This window comes from Nycticebus coucang, chromosome X (assembly GCF_027406575.1).
Source record: "Nycticebus coucang isolate mNycCou1 chromosome X, mNycCou1.pri, whole genome shotgun sequence".
In the NCBI taxonomy this organism is placed as follows: Eukaryota; Metazoa; Chordata; class Mammalia; order Primates; family Lorisidae; genus Nycticebus; species Nycticebus coucang.
The window spans coordinates 109,040,198-109,047,094 of record NC_069804.1 but is presented as its reverse complement, the minus strand read 5'-3'; the positions used below and the strand labels follow the sequence as shown (position 1 = coordinate 109,047,094).

Sequence of the window (6,897 nt, the reverse complement as noted above, 5' to 3'; positions counted from 1 at the left end):
TATGACTTAAGTAGCACAAAGGGGCATTATTTCATCTGTAATGATTTATTTACACTTATATAGACATAAAACAAAGATAACAAAGCAAAAATAATTTCATTAAATCTGGATGAAGCAAATTTTGAGTCTTGGCATATGATCATCCACTTTATGTATTTCTATGTGTTTTATGATTTTATTAAAAAAATCAAATAATTCAATACCTTTTTTTTTTCAGTTTTTATGGCTGGGGCCCTTTTTTTTTTTTTTTTTAGGAAAGAAACCCTTCCCTTATTTGGGTATCCTGACTCTGACAAATTATACACTGTCTATATTTCTTTCAGAAGAAAGGTAGTATTTACCTTATCTTTACAGTACTCAAAATACATAGTACAATGTTTTGTAGAGAGAATAAATATTTCAACTTTTAACAGCCACTAGTGATTTTGTCCTGTGTTTGTGAGTGGGATGATTGATTGTACAGAATGGAAGAAAATAATGTGATGGTTTTGTGGTAAGGTACTGACTGCATGTTTATAAATGTTAAATTAAGCTTTAGTCAAAAACAAACAAAATAAAGAAATAAAACTCAGCTGGCCAAATTTGCCTAAATATAGTGAGGATTACATAGCTTGGCTTTATAAATAAAAATAAATATATGTTTTGGCTGTAAATACGAATTTACTACTCTAGACTATACAAGAAAATAAGGCAGTTGTTCCAGGTCAGCACTTCTAAGAGGCAATAGGGCAATAAGCTAATGAAATAAAAATAGTTCCTGGAGAAAGGTAATTTTTAGTAATTTTTAATGTTAATGAATGTCATCTGTCACCTGCACAGAGAAAGTAAACATGTGCCTCTCTGTGTGCATTTTAATATGTTCATATTTGATTTTAATAGCTCCAAATGTAGTTAGCTAGATAATAAATTTAGTTATGAGGTTATCTTGATTTCAAATCACTGATTTGACAAAAATATTAAATGTAATTCAAAATACACCTGGAAACAACTTCATTGTTCAAAACGTTGAATATTTTTTCAACTGCTTAAATTTTTTAAATATGCAGTGCACTCTGCTTGAAGAAAACTCAGCTCTTAATTTTTATATAAATATATAAATTCATTCATAATAGCACATACATATATAGGATTGGATTCTCAATGCATTAAATTTTTCTGTGGAAAACTACCATTGACTTTCTCAAAATTCTCTCAAATTTAATTTCTTTAATTTAAAATGTTTATTGAAATTGCATATGTATTGTAGGCCTATTGTATATATATACACATACATATATACAATATATACAATGTTGTATAGTATACAATTTGGTATACAATATATATGTTGTATATGTAAAAGCGGTGATATTTTGATGAAATGTTAGTATAGTCACTTTTATTTGATGCCTCAAATATTAAAACAGTGTCCTATCTATGTTCACTTAGTGGAAACATCTTACCAATAAGAATAAAGACAATCTAAAGGAGACATATGTACTGGGCATGGTTTTAAGATGTCAGTAAGATTGAGATATTTGAATTAAGTACTCTGAGTGATGGATAACTTCTTAGACACATTAACCTGGCATTACACTTAAGAAATTAGTATTATACTGCTTAGACTAGAGTCAATGAGCTTTCTCTTGAGGAAATAGGAACTTGAGATACAGTAATACTGTAACTGAAGAATTTCATTTTACCTATGTGAAAACAGAGACTCAGAGATGACACATAACTTGCTAAACGACTTACTGGAAGTAAAAGTGAAACTCTTCCCAAGAATGAAATCTATATGTATGGATGGTTAGAATTACCTTCCTGTGGGAAACAGAGGCACATGTATTCAAAATTAACATGGCTAACTCAAAGTTGTATTAGTTTCCTGGATTGTATGTATATATGATACACAGAAAACAACTTGCCAAGGCTTTTTGAATCCATGTGGAAAATATATAATAAAACTCGTAGAAACATTGAATCTTTAGCCCTTAATAATTTATAAATTCTAGACAGAAAATTTAAGAGCTTGAAATATTTACTTCTTTCTTGATTCACGGTTTGGCTTTCAAAAAAAGTGAATTTTATGTTGGGTCAAGTTTTTTAGATTATGTCAAAGATTATTTCTTTTAAAACTGTGCCTTAAGACCGATTATTATCAAGGGAGTGCCTATAATAAAGAAAAAACATATCATGTTAGACAAGAAACTGACTAATGTGGCAGGAAGAATTTCAAAATGAAATTCATGAGCTAAAGAAATAGTAGTGATGGAAGATAAAAAGTCACTTCTTTACATGCACTAAGAATTTTCCTCATGTTTCCCTAATATTTTTAATGTCTATTTTTTTAAACAGTGTTTATAATTGATAAACCAAATCAATTATCATGACTTTGTTTTTAACTTCAGGCTTTTTTTGGCATTTGCTGTCAATAATTTGTTGTTTTTCTTTCATAAGATTATTATAATTTATATTGGTTCCCCTAGGTCCATCAACTTTCAGCAATATTCTTAGTTCTAAGAAATTATAAAATCATCATAGATCTGTGTTTGTTATTCAGTACTCACACTTACTTTCCATGTTGGAAAACCTAAATCAGTGAATGAGGTAGAAACCATTTATATTAAACTTTAGGAAGTTATGTTTTTCTACTTGAATGTAGACACTTTTGATATTCTAGGAATTCACGCAAAATAAAATAATGAAACACCAACATTTGTGAGGATTAAACTAAAAAATGCATAATTTCCTCCATCTTTAGCTTATGTTAAATCTCTTTCCATTTTCTTTCTTAACTATCAGTAACTACAAGTGTTAGAAAAATATAGCTAGTTTGTCACTATTATTTAGTAATCACATTCCACTGAAAAATATTTATCAGGGTCTTTAACACACTTTTGGAGCAAGAGTTTATGTATATAATTTACTTATACTGAACTACACATGTGTTCTTTATCTGAAATTCAAATTTAACTCTATATACTGCATTTTATTGTAACCTTAAATTAACAAGGTTATTATTTCTTGCCATTCAGAAAGCTCTTTTATAAAAACGTCATCTGCATTAGTATTTTTATCACAGCACAATTCCCGATTGGAAGGTTATGAAACCAACCTAAGTGCGCATCAAGTGATAAGTGAATAAAGAAAATGTGGAAAATATATATACACCCAGAGGGTGCCAAAATGTATACACATTAAAAAAAAGAAAATTTATATTAAAATTTTAATAATATATATCAATAACAAAAGACAAATACAAGTCACACTTGACTTCTGCAATTACAAGTGGTGCTCAAAGTGGTTACCATGCGCGTTCAGACATTTCTGACTATGGTGAACTACTACTTGAGCAACGTTGACCAAAGTGACAGCTTGTATTGCTGCACATGCATTCCAATTATTCCTCAAACTACCACCAGTACCACCAGTAGCGGGTTTTCTACACAATATTACATCATTTAAGGTCCCCCACAGGCAGAAGTCAAGAGATGTTAAGTTAGGAGAATGAGAGGAAAACTCAACCACACCTCAATTATCATCAAGGTAAGCCCTCCAGTCCTTGGTGGAAGTGCATCTTTGATCAAAGTCACAGGGACATCTTCACTCAGTGCACGTAATAATCTTGGGATAGAAATTTTCCATTTTGCTTTTTTAAGAATGTGTTGTATGCTTGTTCTACTAACTCCTCTCTCACATGCACATTGTTTGGTAGACTTCTATGGTAAGCATATTAACTATTCTCATATCATAGCAGAAGAAGCAGGACTTGTTGCTGTGTGATGCAACCAGGATCTTCTCTTAGCACATCACACGGTATCAGTCTCAAACTCATCATAAGCATGCAATTTTTAGTTATGTCGGAGGTTCTGTTGCATGTTCCCACATCCATTGTCATTGTATTTCCACAGCATTCTCATATTTCAAATACCACTTCCAAATTTCCTTGCACTCCTCAAATAACAATCATGCTTATGACATTTTCTTTTTTTTTTTTTTTTTGTAGAGACAGAGTCTCACTTCATGGCCCTCAGTAGAGTGCCGTGGCCTCACACAGCTCACAACAACCTCCAACTCCCGGGCTCAAGTGATTCTCCTGCCTCAGCCTCCCGAGCAGCCGGGACTACAGGCGCCCGCCACAACGCCCAGCCATTTTTTGGTTGCAGCTTGGCCGGGGCCGGGTTTGAACCCGCCACCCTCGGTATATGGGGCCGGCGCCCTACCAACTGAGCCACAGGAGCCGCCCACGACATTTTCTTTGACTGTCCTACCTTTGCATTATGACCCTAATGTGAATTTGATTAATGCTATCTTTTGAGTGACTGTCATACTACACATTGCCACTGTAATCCAATTCAACTTTGAAAAGTAATATGTGGGTCCTTATGCAAGTTTTGGTATAAAAATCAAGAAAAAACATAAAATCCACAAAGATGGAAACAAATGAAGTCCTCCTAGCAACATCCATAAGCAGAATAATGTGAAATTTGGATGGGTGAATCAAAAAGAATGCTGTTGACTATGTTTCTTGGAAGTGAAATAATGGACCATAACACAGTCTTTCTCAAAAGTTTCATAGTAACCCACATAAATAGATAATCCTAAGGGAAGTAAGCAAGGAACTAAAAACAAACAAACAAACAAACAAAACATACACTTCATGATCTCACTTACAAGTGGGACTTAAGTGGTTTGTATGTTCATACAGAGTGAAGTAATGGACACTAAAGATTCAAAAGGGGGAGGCTGAGAGTGGATGCGGGATGAAAAATTGCTTATTGGGTACAATGCACACTGTTCAGGTGGCAAGTACAAAGAAACCCTACACTTCTCCACTATCCACTGCATCCATATAACAAAAATAAAAAGGTATCACATCACACTTCATAGAACATCCCCTTGAAGAGTTTCTTTTTGTTTTACTGAGATTGTTTTTTTACATATAGGAGTCTTTTAGCGAGGACTGGAATATCTGCTAGATAAATTCTAGAAGAGCTGTAACACTAAGATTTCTTTTTGTCTATTTATTGGTGAAGATAATCTCATATTTAAATAATATTTAACAATATTATTCTATATTTATATTTCATTTGATACTCATAAAATCCTATAAGGTTGGTCAATATATTCACTTTGTGATTAAATTGAACTTATAGAAGTTCTATGATTTTCTGAAGTCATATGTTCTGTAAGCAAACACCAGATTAAAAGCCAGATTTAGGGAGCTCTCCAGAGCACTCTTCATAGAATATATTACAGTGTTCTCTAAGTATATAAAATGGAAAACATAAACATCAGAAACATTACAAAACCAAACATTTCACTTGAGCAGTTTTCTGGTATATTTCTGAAGTATATTATACACCTTGCATCTTTCCCTCATACAAATTTAAACAGTTTTTCTGTTTCCAGTACTCACGTGTCAACTCCAGTAATGATGAAAGTATAGATAGAAGGCTTGGCGCCCATAGTACACTGGTTACGGTGCATGCACCGAGGCTGGCAGGTTCGAACCCAGCCTGGGCCAGCTAAACAATAATGACAACTACAACTAAAAAAATAGCTGGGTGTTTTGGCGGGCACCTGTAATCCCAGCTACTTGGGAGGCTGAGGCAAGAGAACCACTTAAGCCTTAGAGTTTGAGGTTGCTATGAGCTGTGATGCCGTGGAACTCTACTGAGGGCAACATAGTGAGAGTCTGTCTCAAAAAAAAAAAAAGAAGAAGAAAAAGAAAGAATGTATAGATAGAACCTATTCACTAGTGTTTGTGTGTGTGTATATATGTAAATATATATATATATAATATGAAAAGTCCTCAGAGTTTATGACAGAGGCATTCGTGCAGTCAAGAAATTATATATATGTCCGTAGGCCGTGCACCTATGAAACCAATGTATAGCTTTCATGTGAAAGCTATAGCCCAATTATAGCCCAAGAATATGGGGAAAGCGGAGAGGGAAGGGAGGGGAGAGGGGACGATGGGTAGAGGGAGGGTAATTGGTGGGGCCACACCTACTGGTGAATCTTACAAGGGTACATGTGAAATTTACTAAATGTAGAATATAAATGTCTTAACACAATAACTAAGAGGTTGCCATAAAGTCTATGTTAACCAGTTTGATAAAAATATTTCAGATTGTATATAAAACCAGCACATTTTATCCCATGATTGCATTAATGTACACAGCCATGATTTAATAATAATAAAAAAAAGGTGGCACCTGTCATTCAGTGGGTAGGGCGCCAGCCCCATACTGAGGGTGGCGAGTTCAAACCCAGCCCCATCCAAACTGCAATAAAAAGTAGCCAGGCGTTGTGGCAAGTGCCTGTACTCCCAGCTACTTGGGAGGCCTCAATCACCTAAGCCCAGGAGTTGGAGATTGCTGTGGGCTATGTGATGCCACAGCCCTCTACTGAGGGCGATAAAGTGAGACTCTGTCTCTACCAAAAAAAAAGGGAAAAAGAAAAAAAAACTTTTCTCAGACACACAAACAGAAATTGAAATAATTCATCACCAACAGAACTTCCCTGCAGGAAATGTTAAAATTAATATTTAGAGGAAAGGAAAGTGAAATAGGTCATAACTTCAATCTACATAAAGAAAAGAAGAGAATTAGAGAAGAAAAAATAAAGGTAAAATGAAACAAAAAAAGAAATTATATATATATACATATATACATATATATATATATAGAGAGAGAGAGAGAGAGAGAGAGAAAGAGAGAGAAAGCAGTTGTTGCCAACTCTACCTAAGAGTTACATTATGGCTTGCCTTTAAGATAGAAATAAGCATAGGACACAGCTTTCTGTAGGCCCTGGATAATAAAATAGAATCAAATAATGGAAAATGAGTTAAGCACAGTATATATATACATATATACATATATATGTATATATATATAATAAATAAAGATATAT

General features: G+C 33.7%; 1 pseudogene; it reads right to left on the bottom strand.

Annotated features, from left to right (window-relative positions):
• Positions 1-4,937: 4,937 nt before the first annotated feature.
• Positions 4,938-4,985, bottom strand: LOC128578804 (uncharacterized; annotated as a pseudogene).
• Between the last annotated feature and the right edge of the window lie 1,912 nt (positions 4,986-6,897).